Here is a 17,252-nt window from a genome sequence, read left to right as displayed (position 1 = left end):
TATACACACATATGTGTATACATATACATACACAAACATATACACATACACACATGTATGTATATAGCTAGATGGCACCACAGTGCACAAAGTGTCAGACCTAAAGTCAGGAAGACTCATCTTCCTGAGTCCAAATCTAGCCTTAGACCCTTACTAGCTGTGTGATCTTAGGCAAGTCACTTAACCCTGATTGCCTCAGTTTTCTCCTCTGTAAAATGAACTAGAGAAGGAAATGGCAAACCACTCCAGTTATCTTTGTCAAGAAAAACACAAATGGGACAAAAGAGTCGTGCATGAATGTAATGACTGAACAACCACTAATATACGTGTGTGTGCACATAAATATAAACATTGATGTGTATGTGCTTATACATCTATGCATAAGGGCCTATATAAAGGCCCTTGTTGAAAGCTATTGCTAAATGACTTATAGTTTTTACTAGGATCATAGGAAGCCAGAGTTCTGGCTAACATATGAATCATCAAGAAGATATCTGCTATAATTTGGACTCCAACTGCAAATAGGTCATATAAAGGCTTAACTTGGTTTACTTCACCTTATACTACACTGCAGGGTGGGGCTAAGTGAGTAGGGAATTCAGATGAACACTCAAGTTTCCTATGTGTTTACTGTATCTATGATATCTGATTTTACCAGCATAGGGAACTCCCAGTGAGGAGAGAGAACTCCTCTATCTATATTGCATCTAGTAATCTCCCAGAGTGGCCTGGGGCTCGAGAGGTTTGTTTGTCCAGGGTCATACCATCAGTATGTGTAGGAGGCAGGACTTTTGTTCTTTACATATTTTACCACCCTACCCCTCAGATACAAAATACATGCAAGCTAAATGCAAAGTACTTTCTTGTTGGAGGAAGAAATTCTAAGAGAAGGAATTCTACTTCACATCTGCTGCTCTACCTAGTTTCAATACCACAGAAGAAGAGGCCCCTCACTTCTAATCTCATCAGGTTGCTAATTCAGCCTTTATATATACCACCCTCCTCAGCCTCCTCTCCCTGCTGATTGGAGGATTGGAAGAACTCCACCCAAAGCCCTCCATCATAGAGGATGGAACCTGGATGGTCATTAACTCCACTTTATATAAGCTGCTATGCCTGGGCCATGGAACAGGATGCCTAAACCCTGGAACCCCCTGATGTCCCTTCCTGCCCTTTTGTGGGCTATCTACCTGATGGGGTCTCTGGGAACCCCTTTGAACTCTTTGACTCTTCCATCTGGACCTGGTATCAGCCAAGTTCTGAAGTCTGACCCCTTGAACGGGACCCAGAGAGGCAAGGACAGCTCTTTGCCAACGGGAAGCAATTTCAGAAGCTGAAACCCTTGCCCTTTTACCCCAAAGGAATTTGGGTCCCATTTGTTTGAGAGGGGAGTCTCTGCACTCCTTGAATCTTCCCACTGGATCGGTCATTCAACCTGAGGCCATAAGCCTTCCATTATCACCATGACTGAATTTCGGTTATCCTTAACCTAGTTTAGCCCTTCTTTGTTTGTTAAGTCCAGGTAGCCTTCAGCTACTTCCCACCCTTAATCCCATCCTCTTGGTTCTTGGAGTCTGACCTCAGTCCCATCCAGATCCTCCTTAGACTCCTCCTGACCCACCCTAAACCCCTTCTCTAGACCCCCCCTAGATCCCACCCACACTCTTTCTGTATTAGAGCTGTCTTTCCTCCATGAAGTAGCTCAGATTGTCTACCTCGGAGCTCACATAGCTGAGACTCAATCTAGTCTGCTTGTCAACACAAGCATCACAAATGCTCAAGTTCCTTAAGAGTCCACCCATTATGGTGAATCTTTAATAAACTTTGCTTTACATTGGTTGAGAGAAGGTTTGAGTCGAATTTATTGGGTAGGACCCAGAACATAAATATTTTGGGGTCTCCAACACCCCCAAACCCCAACCTCAACATGTCCACATTAGATTGTAAGCTTCTTGAGGGCAGGAATGTCTTTCTTTTTTATTAATTGTATTCCCACTGCTCAATATAATGCCAGACACATAGTAGGCACTTAATATTTATCTGATTAGATTGAATTGGAATTAGGAAAGGTCAAGTGTAAGACATGGCACTTGAGCTGAGTTCTGAAGGGAGCTTGGGCTTCCAAGAGTGAGGGATGAGGAGGAATAATATTCCAGGAAGAGGGTGTGGGGGGGGGGGGGGGGGGGGGTGGGGGGGGGGGGGGGGGGCAGCTAGTGCAAAGGTGTAGAAGTAGAAGGCAGAATGTCATACACAGGGAACTGCAGGTAGAGCAGGTTGGTTGGAATGCAGAGTAAGAGCGTGAGGAAGGTGGAACACAGCATCAGCCTGGAAAGATAATCCAGAACTGGATTGTAAAGAGCTATGAATGCCAAAGGGAGGAATTTCTATTTTATCCTAAAGCATATGTTCTTAACTTTTCTGTGTGTCCTGGATCCCTTAAGTGTTATGGTGAAGCCTATGGACCTCTACTCAAAATAGTATTTTTTTAATTTTTTTTTTTTTTACTTTTTGGAGGGGGGAAGGCAGGGCAATCGGGGTTAAGAGACTTTCCCAAGGTCACATGGCTAGTGAGTGTTAAGTGTCTGAGGCTGAATTTGAACTCAGGTCCTTCTGACTCCAGGGGCGGTGCTCTATTCATTGTGCCACCTAGCCACCCCTCAAAATAATATTTTTAAAAGCATAAAATAAAATACACAGGAGTAAAAAGAAAACCAAAGGTTTCTGAAAATATGTAATTTTTTCCTCATCCAAGTTCATGGATTTCCCCTGAAATCTGTCCAAGGGCATATACAGACCTCAGGTTTTTAGTCTCTTGTTGGCTATAATATCTTGATGGCAATAAGGAGCAAGCAAAGCCTTTCTAAGCTGGAGAGTGGCATGGCCAGACCTCTGTTTTGCTAATATGTGTTTGGCAGCTGTGTGGGGGAGGGATTCAGAAGAGCAGATTAGAGCTTTTGTGATGAGTCTCACAAGAATCAGATAGATAGACATGGAGCTCTACCTGAATGGGCATCCTGCACGTGACCAGCTGAGGAGAATTCCGGCACTGACTGCCCTGACTCATCATAGAAAGAGACATTTGTGACTATTGCTGGAATTTTTAAGAAGTCATCTCCCAGCCAAGGACACTTTAAACATTGAAAGACTTTTGGGTCTTAGAGAATTTTGTGGTTGGAAGTTATTGCTGAAGAACTTGGAGTTTTTAATGAAAAATTCCAGGAAGCCAAAGAGTTCTAGGTAATATGTGAATCACAGGGAAGACATCTGCTATATTTGGACCTAAAGCTGGCTCCTCTTGATTATGGAACAAGGCCAATATGTCATGTAATCTCTTACCTTACCTCACTTTACCTTAAGGAGAAAGCTTAGCCAAATACTGCATTCAGGGAGAAAGGAAAAATGTAGCTGCACCCCCAAGTTTCATATGTCACTCTTTGTAAATTTACATAGCCAAATTAGCTATTTAGTCATGAGAAAATTAATGGGAAGCTGCTTCAAGCTGTCAAGTGCATTTTAAAAACGCAGTTGAAGATGATGCTACAAAGGACCTGGATTTCTCAAATGCAGTTAGTTCATAAATCACACCCACCATCATTGCTAATACAGAAGCACTGCTGATTCCCCTCTCCCTGCCCCCACCGCCCACTTCCAAACCCTCTGGCTGCACATTCCCCCTTTGTGACTCTTCACTTACCTGGTTGAACTCCATGTTCATTTTCACCTGATTGCATCTCCATATAAATAGGGTGGAGGTGAAGTGGGGTCTGCCCTAGGATCTGGATTCCCAAAGGACATTCCTGTGGATACCCCTAAAACCAAAATGCATGTTAACCTCTTACTCCATATCTAGATAGATAGATAGATAGATAGATAGATAGATAGATAGATAGATAGATAGATAGATAGATAGATAGAGATATATGTACATACATACATATGTGTGTGTATATATGTATACCCACACATATGAGAAACTGACTATTGTAACAGTGCCGATCCTTATTCCAGAAGTGACTCAGATTCTCCCAATCTCTGTCTGGTAACATCTTAACCTTTAAAACCCAGTTTCAGTGCTATTTCCTCTATGGTTCCTTCTCAGATCCCTACCTCTCTTAACTGCCTAACGTTCTCACCTCACATAGAAATGATTTCTCTTTTATCTGATCTCATAGTACTTTACACTTCTCTTGTACACTTATATTCTAATCTGCCATCTGTGCACATGTAATATAACTTACCTATTAGACTACAGGCTCATTGGGGGGAAAAAGGAGAACATTGTATTGAACCTTTATATCTCCCCTAGAATCTAGTATAGTGATTTGGAAGGGAGAGGGGGGCAGGACATGTAAATACTGAATAAGTGTTTGCTGAGTGAATGATTGAAAACTCTACCTCCTACCGCTTAGAATGTGTGCACAGCTGAAAGTAAAATGTGACCCAGTATAGGAATAATTCTTTTCCATTGAAATATTTTCACATATTAATTCTGAATGGAAAATTCTATAAAAGGATAAAATCCTTTCATAAAGCTATTCTTAAAAGTCCTTGCCCACCCACCCCCAGCCCTCCCCACAGAGTAATCTTTGGAGATTTTCCTTATAGCCAAAAAAGGAGAGAAAAGAATTCTTTTTTTTTCAGCTCTCTACATGAAATAATTTAATGGAAATCTTTTATTTTAAACAAATACAGAAGTATGATTTTGTGGTGGTGTATCACTGAGAATTTGAGGCCTGTGGCTTTAAAAAAGAAAAGCCCCTTAGTTGCTGCTCTTCAATAATTCAGAACTCATTTAGCAATGCCTTTTGGTGGCTTGGAGCTACTCCCTCCTTGGGAGTATCTGATTTTTGCAAATTTCACAGTAAGAAAGAATTACAGCACTTCCCATCCCTCCTTTCAATCTTTCTTAGACCCTTTTGGTATCTTTGTGTCAACAAAATGAAGAAAAGATAGTGTTTCCTTGAGAGGAATCTGCAGCTACTGCTGCGCTCCTTAATTACTGTCTGTGACCAGTCACACTGTTTAGATTCCCTTCAAGTCTCACCCTACACTGTTCTTCTCCATGGTCACTATGGTGTGAGCCAGCTGTCTTTAATCTCTCAGGACCCAATTCACATGCTAAAAATCGTGTTATGAGCACAAATGTCTGAGAGTGGGCATTTGTTTATTTTTTGCTTAGGAGACAACCCTCATACATCTTTGCCATTAAAAAAAAATACCCACATACACACAACCCAAACTTATCAAGCTCAGCATTTTGCGGCTAACTCTTGAACTCCCCAAGACTGCACTGGTGAATATGTCAGACTAAATGTTTGTGTGTTGTTGAAGTCACACCTCTTTTTGGTCAAAGGAAGCATTACTTTTCTCCTTCAAAACATAAAATGTCCTGAGAAGGCATTTTTTGAGCTCCAAATAAACTGGTGACAAAGGAAAATGAAGATGTCTAGTGGTTTCAGACAAAGAGGCAATCTCAGTTGGCCAATCCACTCCCATTCCCCCACAAACACTATTTTTAAAGTGTATTACTGTTTAACATCATAACCATCTCCTCTTTACCTGAATACCCAAACAGGAACATCTCCAAACAGTATCTACTTACTCATCACCCAGCTAGTTGCAGTATCCTGATAACAACATGTGTCATTGGAGTAGACAAGTGACTTCTGTGAATACAGCTTGATGTAATGGAAAGAGGATTGCCAGACAGGCAGCATGACGGAGTGGAGAGAGAGTTAGGAAGCCTTGGGTTCAAGTCTGACCTCTGACATGTGCTGGCTATATGACATTAAGCAAATCACCCATCTTTGGATTCCAGGCAACTCTCTAAGACTGTAAATTAGAGGCAAATGCCGATCAGAATTGTTAAAGGAAATCCCTCACATTGAACTTTCTATGAAAATTAAATCACAGTTCCTGGTGGAAAAGTGGAGGGGGGAGGGATATAAGGAGGGAGAGGGGAGAAGGGACAAAAAGAAGAAAGGAGACAGAAGGAAGGGGGGAGAGAGGAAAGAGAAGGGGCAAAGAGAGGAGGGAGGGAGGGAGGAAGAGAGAAACAGAGACAGAGACAGAGAGACAGACAGAGAGAGAGAGAACACCAGATAGGACATCAATAGATCTGGACTCTAGTCCTGGTTCTGCCACATTACTACCAATAATGTGTAAATCTGTAAAAGAAAACAGTTCCATTTAAATTATTTCATGTAGAGAGCTGGAAAAATAAAAGAAAAGGATCCTTTTCTTTCTTTTTTGCCCATAAGATAAATATCTGAAGGTTCCTTGTGAGACCTTGGACAAAGCTCTTCCCTTCTCTGGGCCTTACCCCTAAGGGCTCCCCAGCTTTAAGAATTCTGAGACTATTCTATGATTCTCATATAACTATTAGGACACTGTCTTCAATTACTTTTTGGTTCTTGCCAAAGTTACACAAGGGAGCAATGGACCATGGTCTTGCATGTGTTCCAAAGCATAGAATGATTCCAGGAAAATGACTGGTCACAAGACCAAAGCAAACGACACAGATTCCTGAGTATTTCTCTGTTAATTTTCTGGAGGGCTCTGTTTGAGAAATGAGAATGTTTTCCTCAACTCCTATTCAATTGCTCTGTATCTCCAATGCAGAACTATAACAAGAGCTAACATTTATTAAGCATCTTCTTTTTTCAGATCATTTTGGGAAGCACTGGGGGAAATGCCCAATAGAGATCCTCAGCCTGGTAAGGTGATAAGATACAGTAACTATAACACACAAAAGTACCCAAGCTAAGACCCTTTGTGAGTTATAAGGAATATATTCCTTTTGGTGGCACAGCAAATCAATAATGAAATGCCCTATGCAGAAAGAATGAAATTAAAAAAAAAAAGTCCTTGGGCACTGAACTACCAAGCACCAAAGCAGAGAACTGATAAATCTAGACTTCCCTTAGCCCAACACTGGGCTATTTGCTGCCACTTATAGGCCACATCTTTGCTACTATCATTTAGTAACCTCTCCTCCCTCTTTCTGGATTTCCAATCTTACTCTGTCATATGGTTCAGATCTTCTCTAAAGTCACCTAGTGACTTCCATTTAATTTTCCTTCCTTCTTAAGGACTTCAGTATCTGACTCAAAGTCTTCTTCATCCCAATGCTAAGCTTCATACTTGGAGACTTTATGTCTTGATAATCCCCTGAAACACATTGGCTCCACAGTTCATCAACCCCAACTCCTATAAACTCATTCCATATCAGCCATTCATAGGGATAGCTATACCTTTCACCTCACCATCACACATAATTGTGTGAGTTCCATGATCTAGAGTTCTAAAAGTTTCCATCTGACATATCCTCCTCTCATTCTACCTCTCCCTCTTCCTTGATCCTCTTAAACCTATTATGCATCTTCAGTCATGATCTCTATTCCTTCCACCAATTCCTGTTCTAACAGATCATCACCTATGGCCTCACTTTCCTTCCTTCACAGTCTTAACCCTGTGACTGACCTTATGGTTGAACCTGGAATCCCTTGCTCCCTTGTCATGCCTCACCAAAACCAAAAGCTAGGCTACCCACTGTGTACCTTTTCCCAATCCCACATATGTAATACAAAATGATCCAGGTCCTCAATACTCTAAGGCAATTCTTTTTTTTTTTTTTTTTGCTTTTTTTTTGGAGGGAGGAAGGCAGGGCAATTAGGGTTAAGTGACTTGCGCAAGGTCACACGGCTAGTAAGTATTAAGTATCTGAGGCTAAATTTGAACTCAGGTCCTCCTGACTCCAGGGCTGGTGCTCTATTTACTGCACCACCTACCTGCTCCGATGGCAATTCTTTAATTCTTCTCTGACCATTGCTCTATCTCTTCTCCTCCCAAGGCCCCATCTCCTTCCCCTACTTTCTCAGTAGAGGACCTCTCTTCTTTTTTTACCAAGAAACTAGAAGTCCCCAGCTATGATTTCCCTCTTCTCCCCTACTGCACATCTCAAATATTGTTCCCTATCATCTGTTGTTTTTCTCCAGTCTAGAAGAAAGGACACCCTTCTTCCTAGTCAAGGTCATGCCCTCTACTTATATTCTTATGTTCTACCTCTCTTCTCCTTCTCTCTCCTCCTGGAACTTGTCCCTGATATCATTTCCATTCTCTCTCACCTTCCATCTCTCCTTACACACTACATCCTTCTGTGATACCTACAAACATTCCAGGCTCCCCCTACCTCCATCTTTAAAAAAACATCTCCACTTGGACATATAATCACCTCAAGCTAACTCCATATCTTTTCTCCCTTTAGTATTTAAACCCCTGAGAAAAGTATCTATGCAAAATATTTCTATTTCATCACTTCCCATTCAGTTCTTAACACTTTGAAATTTGGTTTCCAATGCCACCTGAATCTTCTTTCTCCAAAATTTCTAATGATCTCTTAACTGCTAAATCCCATGGTGTTTTCTCAGTCTTCATTATACTTAAATTCTATGCAGTTGTGGCATGTCTTGGATATTTGGATAGTCTTTCTCTTGCCTTGACTTTCATGACATTGGTCTTTCTTTGTTGTCCTACGTGTCTGAGTACGACTTTTCAATCTTCTTTTCTAAATATTCATTTATCTCCTGCTCACTTACAGTGTTGTAGCAGCAAGCACCCCAGTGTCCCCAGGATTTGCTGCCAACACAGTTTCTTAGATCTGCTTTGTTAAAGGAAAGCAACTCAAAATAGGTTGACAAGCTTACTTTAATCAGTCAAACATGTATCATTTACCTAGTTCAGGGGGAAAAGGTCAGCACCCCGAACTTCAGAGTATACAGACAGAATTATCAAGACAGAAACAGATCAAGTAGACAGATTTCCAAACTGTCCAACCATTACATCCATACCCAATCAACATCTGGGTTTTTCAAATCCGGGGGCTCTCAATAATGGCTTCCCAGAGTTTCATCTGATCAAATCACAGAACACTTCTCAAAGTGAGCCCCAAAACAAAGCTACACACCAGGGCTTATATAGCCTTCTTCTGGCTCAGAGGATGTAACAACCTTATTGACTCACTGTCCAATCAAGAAGTATCTACTGAAAAACAAGCCTCCCACCCCAGGCTCCAGGTGCACTTTAGCCTAGGGGCAGGGAAGATCTTAAAAATTTACATTCCCATTACAGGTGTCTGGCATCCAAGATTATGTCTTGAGTCCTCTGAGTTTTCTTTACTATCTAGGTAAGCTCATCAACTGTTATGAGATCAATCATGATCTTTATGTAACTGACTCTCAAACCTCTTTATCCAGTCCTCATCTCTCTACTAAACTCTAATGTTGAATAATTGACAGCTTTCTAAACATTTCTATACAGATACTATTAGCATTTCAAATTCATCATGTCCAAAACAGCACTTATTCTCACCCTCCTCCATATCTCTCCTTCCAAAAACTGATCTTTCAACTTTCTATAGTAGGATTTTTAGAAGTTTTTAAAATAGTTTTTCAAACTTTGATAATATGTGTTTTTAAATTTATTAAATAAATTTTTATTGATATCTTCTGGGTTTTTTTTTATTTTAGTTATCCCCAGAATCCCTCCCCTTCTCCCTTCCAGAGAGCTATCATATAATAAATAGTATTTTATAAAGGAAAAAAATAAGCACAACTGATCAATATATTGAAAAAATTGTTTTATTTTTTAAGTGGCAACATTTAACTTTTGTAAAACTCCCACCTCCAGACAGAAATGAGTTGAGAGTGTCTTCTTGTGTCTTCATTTGAGTCATCCCTAACCTTTATAATTCTATTATATTCACTTTTATTTATTTTGTGTGGTTATTCTTTCTAATTAATCATTATAGGTATTGTATATATTGTTTTCTTAACTCTCCTTACTTTACTCTGCATCAATCATGTAGATATCATTCTTCTCTTATTAATCACATATATTATTTCTTACATTTTGTTGTTGTTCAGTCATTTTTTAGTCATGTGTAATTCTTTATGACCCCATTTGGGGTTTTCTTGGCAAAGATATGAAGGTGGTTTGATATTTCCTTCTCCAGATTTTTACAGATGAAGAACTGAAGTGAACAGATTTAAGCAACTTACCCAATGTCACCCAACTAGTAAGTGTCTATAGCAAGATTTGAGCTCATAAAGATGAGTTCTCTTGACTCCAGGCATGGCACTATCCACTGTGCCACCTGGATGCCTTCTTATAACACAGTAATATTCTACTGTGCTCATGTACAATAGAATTTGTTTAGCCATTCCCCAAGTGATGGGCATTACCTTGTTTCTAATTCTGTTTTCACAAAAAGTGCTGCTGCAAATATCTTAATGGATATGGTAGCTATGTTCTTATCAATGGCTTTCTTAGGATTTATTCCAAGTAATGGAGTCTCTGGTTCAAAGTGTAGGGATATTTTCGTCACTTTACTTGAATAATGCCAAATTGCTTTCCAAAATGTCTATATCATTTCACAACTCTACCAACAATGTATTAGTATGGGGGGGGGGGGGACAAGGGGAGACAAGATGGCAGAGTAGAAACAGGACTTCTACATGGCTCTGGCTTACACCTCCTCCAATACATGTAAAAAATGACTCTAAACAAACTTTAGAGATACAGAACCCACAAATTGACAGAGAAACAAATCTGCTGCTGAAGGCAGGCCAGTGGGAAGGGTCTATCACAGAATGCTGGGAGATGAGTACAGTCCTGATTGAGCCAAGGTTATAGACCCAGGGAGGCCCTGACCAGCCATGGCTGGAGCCACCTTCACTAGAGTAAATCACCAGCACCTGTAATGGTTTCCAGACTTCTCAATCCACAAATGCCAAAGACAAAGTAAAAGATCAGTGTGGAACTTTGTTGGGAATGGGGGGAACACGGTCCAGCTGCTGCCCCTGGAGCAAGAAGTAGCGGAGGTGTGGTGGCTGCAGCTACTGCCATGTGGCTGCTTCAGGTGCTCCTGCCTGCAGATTGTAGGTGGACCAAGAAACCATTCAGAGGGTAATTGCTTTTGCTTTGACCTGCTTGGATATGGATCTCAGTCTTGGGTGTGGTGGTCCTGAGGCCAGAGTGAGTGAGGGCCATAGAAAGGGTGCCCATCTAATAGCTCCAGCAGCTGCAAAAACCCCAGCTACTTGGGATATAACTCTCTCCATTCTGGAAGCAGAGTTCTAACGTGGTAAAGAGCTCAAAAAGTCAAGTAATTGGCTGCCAAAATGAGCAAGCAACAGAAGTACAAACAGGCAATAGAATCATTTTTGGGTACAAAAAGGATCATGGCACGGGGCAAGAGGAAAACAATGAAGTCAGAACTCCTACATCAAAACCATCCAAGAAAAATATGAACTAGTTACAGGCCATGGAGGAGTTCAAGAAGTATTTTGAAAATCAAGTAAGAGAAGTGGAGGAAAAATTGGGAAGAAAATGAGAATGATGCAAGAAAATCATGAAAAGCAAGTCAACAGCCTGCTAAAGGAGACTCAAAAATACACTGAAGAAAATAACACCTTAAAAAGTAGACTGACTCAAATGGCAAAAGAAGCCCAAAAAGCCAATGAGGAGAAGAATGTTTTAAAAAGCCTAATTTGCCAGATGGAAAAGGAATTTCAAAAATTTGAAAGAGAATATTTGAAAAAAAAATTGAAGAGGATAATTCCTTCAAAATTAGATTGGAGCAATTGGAAGCTAATGACTTTATGAGAAATCAAGATACTATAAAACAAATGAAAAAATAGAAGACAATGTGAAATATCTCATTGGAAAAACCACTGACCTGAAAAATAGATCCAGGAGAGATAATTTAAAAATATTGGTCTACCTGACAGATATAATAAAAAAAAAAAAAGAGTCTAGACACCATCTTTCAAGAAATTATCAAGTGGAGGTGGAGCCAAGATGGCGGCATAGAAGCAGGAAAATTCCATATGCTCCCTCCATAACCATCTCAAATACCTATAAAAATGACTCTAAACAAACTTTAGGGCTACAGAACCCACGAAGTGGCAGAAACAAACCTCTGGCTGAAGGCAGCCCAACAGGCAGACAGGAAGGGTCCATCACTGCCCTGGGAGCTGTGCCCAGCCCTTTGTGAGCCCACGGTTTTAGCCTCAGGGTAGCCCCTGACCAGCCAGCTGGAGCGGACCTCAGGAAAGTGGATCACCAGCAGCTGTGGTGGTTTCCAGAATTATCAACCCATAAATGCCAAAGAGCTCTCGGACTGCAAATTGTAGGGGGACCAAGCGACCAGTCTGAAGGGTAATTGCTTTTGCTTTAACCTGCCTGGATCTGGATTGCTGTATAGGGTGGAGATCCTGGGGTGCGTGCCCAGGTGCCAGAGCCAGTGGAGGTTTCAGAGAGGGCACCCAACTAATAGCTCCAGCAGCTGAGAAAACCCCAGCAATTTGGGACAAAGTTCTCCACTCTGGAAGCAGAGTTCTACTGTGTCAAAAAGCTCAGATGTCAAGTAATTGAGTGGCAACATGAGCTAGCAAAGGAAGAAAAGCAAGCACAGCAATACGACTTTGGGTTTCTTTTTTGGGGACAAAAAGGATCAAAGCATGGAACAGGAGGAAGAAAATGAAGTCAGAAGTTCTGCACCAAACACTTCCAAGAAAAATATGAACTGGCTATAGGCCATAAAAGATCTGAAGAAGGATTTTGAAAACCAAATAAAAGAAGTGGAGGAAAAATTGGGAAGAGAAATGAGAATTATGCAAGAAAATAATGAAAAGAGAGTCAACAACCTGCCTGAAGAAAATAACGCCTTAAATAATAGACTAACTCAAATGGCAAAAGAGGCTCAAAAAGCCAATGAGGAGAAGAATGCCTTAAAAAGCCAAATTTGCCAGATGGAAAAAGAATCTCAAAAGCTCACTGAAGAGAATCATCCCTTCAGAATTAGATTGGAGCAAATGGAAGCTAGTGACTTTATGAGAAATAAAGATACTATTAAAGAGATCCAAAGAAATAAAAAAAAAATAGAAGGTAATGTGAAATATCTCATTGGGAATACCACTGACCTGGAAAATAGATCCAGGAGAGATAATTTAAAAATTATTGGACTACCTGAAAGCCATGATCAAAAAAAGAACCTAGAAATTATCCTTCAAGAAATTCTCAAGAAAAATTGCCCTGATGTGTTACAATGAGAAGGCAAAATACAAGTTGAACGAATGCACCAATAACCTCTTGGAAAAGATCCCCAAAAGAAAACTGCTAGGAATATTATAGCCAGTTTCTGGAGTTTCCAGATCAAGGAGAAAATATTACAAGCAGCCAGGAAGAAACAACTTGAATATTGTGGAAATACAATCAGGATAACACAGGATCTCACAGCTTCTACACTTAGGGACAGAAGGGTTTAGAATATGATATTCTGGAGGTTAAAGGAGCTGGGATTAAAACCAGGAATCACCTACCCAGCAAAACTGAGCATAATGCTACAGGGGAAAATATGGTCATTAAATAAAATAAAGGACTTTGAAGCATTCTTGATGAAAAACCCCGAGCTGAACAGAAAATTTGACTTTCAAATACAAGAAGCAAGAGAAGCGTGAGAAGGTAAACAGGAAAAAGAAATCATAAGGAATTTATTAAAGTTGAAGTATTTACATTCCTTCATGGAAAACAATAATTGTAACTCATAAGACTTTTCTCAGTATGAGGATTGCTGAAAGGAATATATATATGTGTGTGTGTGTGTGTGTGTGTATGTATGTGTGCATATATGTGTACATGTATGTATACATACAATTATGTATGTATAGGAGGATGTATGTGTATATAAATATATATATGAGTGTGGGCATTTCTATGTTCATGTATACATAGACAAAGGGCACAGGATGAGTTGAATTTGAAGGGGTGATATCTAAAAAATAAAATTAAGAGGTGAGAGAGGAATTTATCAGGAGAAGAAGAAAGGGAGTGATAGAGTAGGGTAAATTATGTCATATAAAAGAGGCAAGATAAAACTGTTACAATGAAGGGGAAGAGCAAGAAGGTAAAAGGAAATGGAATGACCTGATTCTCATTGAATTTGGCCTAAGGAGGGAATAACATACACACTCAATTGGGTATCTTACCCTACAGGAATATAGGGGGGTAGGGGATAAGAGGGGTGAGGATAGAAGGGAGGGTAGATTGGAGGAGAGGTTTGTTATAAGCAATTGTTTTTGAAAAGGGATAGAGTCAAAGGAGAAAATATAGTAAGTGGGGGGATAGGATGGAGGGAAATATAGTTAGTCTTTCACAATATAACTACTATGGAAATGATTTGGGTAACTACACATGTACAATCTATATTGAATTGCTTATCTTCCTAATGGGGGTGGGTGAGGAGGGAAGAAGAGAAAAAAATCTGGAATTCAAAGTTTTAAAAACAAATGCTTAAAAATTGGTTATTTACATGCAACTGGGAAATAAGATATACAGGTACTGGGGTATAGTAATCCATGTTGCCCTACTAGAAAGTTAGGGGGGTAAAATTGGGAGGATATAAGAGAGAACAGATTGGGTGAAGGGGTATTCAGTAGGCTTGCTATTTTGGGGTGGGGAGTAGGGGAAAGACGGCTAGAGAAAAAATTGTAACTCAAAATCTGGTGGAAATGAATGTTGAAAACTAAAAATAAATAAATCAAAAATTTGAAGAAAAAAAAAACAATGTATTAGTATGCCTATCATTCTACTAACACTCCAACATTAATTTTTGTAAAAGTTCCATATGGTCCATATGTATATTTCTTCACTATCCCATTAAGCCTTTCTAGATATTACAAATCTTTTGATTCTAGTTTCTCTAGAATTTATTCAATTCCATATTTTTTTTTCCTTTTTTCATCTATCTGTTGGGCTTATCTAAAACCAAGAGAGGGAAATTGAAATATCTTGTTACTATTGTGTTACTATTTCTGTCTTCTTACAGCTCATCTAATAATCTCTTTGTGAATTTGGATGCTAAGGAATTTGGAGTATGTAATTTTATTCTGATATTAGATTGTTGTCTGTTTCTTTTCAGCGAAATATAATTTAATTGTTCATTCCTTTTTTTTGATGTTTGTTTCTGACATGTTGGCATGATTTTATAACTCCTGCTTTTTTTAATTCCCCTGATGAGTAGTAATTTTTCCCATCCTTTAAGTTTTATTTTGTATCTTTGCTTTTTAGATATATTTCTTGTAAGTGACAGATTGCAGGGGGGTTGTTTTCTTATCCATTCTGTCCCTCTTTTTCGTTTTATTGATTATTTGCTTCTTAAACACCCCAGACCACAAAATGCAGGTAGAGTAAATAAATTCAGCAGGTAAGTACATCAGCAGCAGCAATGAAATGACAGTAGAAAGACCAGTAAAAGACTTCTTTCTAAATGTGCATAAAGAGAGAGGGGTGAAGTTATTGTTTCTCAATTGAACTGATAAATTTAATCACTATGTGTCTTGGAGTTTCCAGTCTTGGGTTTTTTTTTTTCTGGAGGTGACATTATTTTTTAAGTTAGTATTTCATTTTCTGTGGTCAGAAGTCCCTGCCATTTCAGATTTAAGTTTTTATGTTTTGCCAATTATTTTTGCTGTACAGGCCATAAATTCTGTTCTCATAATTCTCATTTCTCTTTTAAACCAGGAATAGTATGTGGTTGTTCCATGTTCTCATCAAGTGTTGAATCATTTTCCTTTGTTTTGCAGTATTTATTCATAGATTCCTGAACTCATTTTACAAGATCTGTAGACCATATTTCCTTCTGCTGTTAAATGTTTTCTCTGTTGATTTATCTGTTTATATACAATGTTTGTGAGTTTTATTCTACCTGAAATCTTTGGTAATTTCAGTCTTTGTTTCCTTATTTTTCCCTACTGCTCACTTTCTAACTCTTTCCCCTCTGGTGATGGTTTTCTTGGGAAGCTGGATTTCAAAGCACCTTAGCCTCCCCCCAGGCTAAGCAACTCAGGGTTCACCAGCTTATACCTCTAACCCAAATTACTTTTGATGGGACAGAATTGGTTCCAACAAGATGCTGGACCCTATCTCTCAGATTTAGTGTAGTTGCCCTCAACCCTACCTCCCCCAACCCACACATATGCATAGTGTCCTGTCTTCTTCCCTCTGTTCTTCAGTTCTCCACATAAGCAGTTCCGAATACTTCCATTCTGGTAACACTGCAGCCAGGTAATATGTCTATCATTTGAAGTTTGGGTCTCTGAGGCTCTGGGAAGAAGACTGGATGGAGTATGGCACTGAATTCCATTTCAGACCTAAACTTGAGTCCTGCACCTTTCCCTCTGTTTCTCTATCTCTTTCAGAAAACAGTGCTATCATAGTTCCAGTTGTTCCTGACCCAACAAACCTCCAAAGCCTTGAGATCAGATCTCCATGGCAGGAGAAAGATGAAAAGGGGATCAGGGTTTAAGGTCAGGTTTTATTACAAGTCATTGGACCGGTTCAGGTTGGATAGTACAATCTTGCTTCTAGTAGTATGGTGGGTGGTGGATGCTGTGGGTGCTGCATGAATTCAGGTAGGTGTCAGTTCATGGTTTTATTTTTTTAACCTTCTTTTGGGTTCCAGATTCCTAGATCATGGAAACAGCTGAAAGTGTTATCTTGGTCATATAATTTCTATTTTAGACAGGCTTGAGAGGTTGTAAGAATCAGAGAAAATGTCCTTCACCTTGTTGGTTACATGATCCAAATGTCTTCTCCATAGCATGTTGTTGGCACAACCATACCTCTGATCAACCAGGTTCCTGATTTCTGAGTTATGTTTCCTTCAGTCTCCTATATCTAATAAGTTTTCCTAAGTCTTCTCTATTTTATTTCTACAAAATATCTCACATATCTTCCCTTCTTCCTATTCACATGACTACAATTCTGGTTTTTACTTTTATCACCTTTCATATAGACTGTTATAATAGTTTCCTAATTTGTCATCTTGGTTTTGTTCTCCCCCTCTCCTTTCCAAACCATCCTCCACTTAGCTGCCAAATATTTATTCCAAAAAACACCATGTCACTTCCTTGCCCAAAAATCTTCAAGCCCTTTTTTGCCTGTAGATTAATCATAATAGCTAGAACTTATGTAGCATTTAAGCTTTGCAAAGCCACATGTTATTTCATTTGGTTCTTGCAATGACATTGTGAGGCAGATGTGATTGTTATCCCCATTTTATAGATGAGAAAACTAAAGATTAGAAAGTTTACATGGGTAGGACGGAGAGTAAGAGCACCGGCCCCAGAGTTGGGATGACCTGGGATCAAATATGGGCTCAAACACTTAGCACCCACCCAGAAACACCTGGC

The 17,252-nt window shown here is 39.6% G+C and overlaps 1 long non-coding RNA gene across 1 annotated transcript in view; it reads right to left on the bottom strand.

Annotated features, from left to right (window-relative positions):
- Positions 1 to 17,252, bottom strand: part of LOC138173740 (uncharacterized) — a 94,003-nt gene that overhangs the window by 73,818 nt on the left and 2,933 nt on the right. The window contains exon 3 of the long non-coding RNA XR_011171502.1: positions 3,695 to 3,809. This is a non-coding gene — a long non-coding RNA (uncharacterized lncRNA). The remainder of the gene's footprint in view (positions 1 to 3,694; positions 3,810 to 17,252) is intronic.

This window comes from Petaurus breviceps, unplaced genomic scaffold (assembly GCF_028583685.1).
Source record: "Petaurus breviceps papuanus isolate PSGF00001 unplaced genomic scaffold, PetGlider_PUasm1.0 129, whole genome shotgun sequence".
NCBI classification, from domain to species: Eukaryota; Metazoa; Chordata; class Mammalia; order Diprotodontia; family Petauridae; genus Petaurus; species Petaurus breviceps.
The sequence above is the reverse complement of the archived record's forward strand: the minus strand, read 5'-3'. Positions and strand labels throughout refer to the sequence as shown.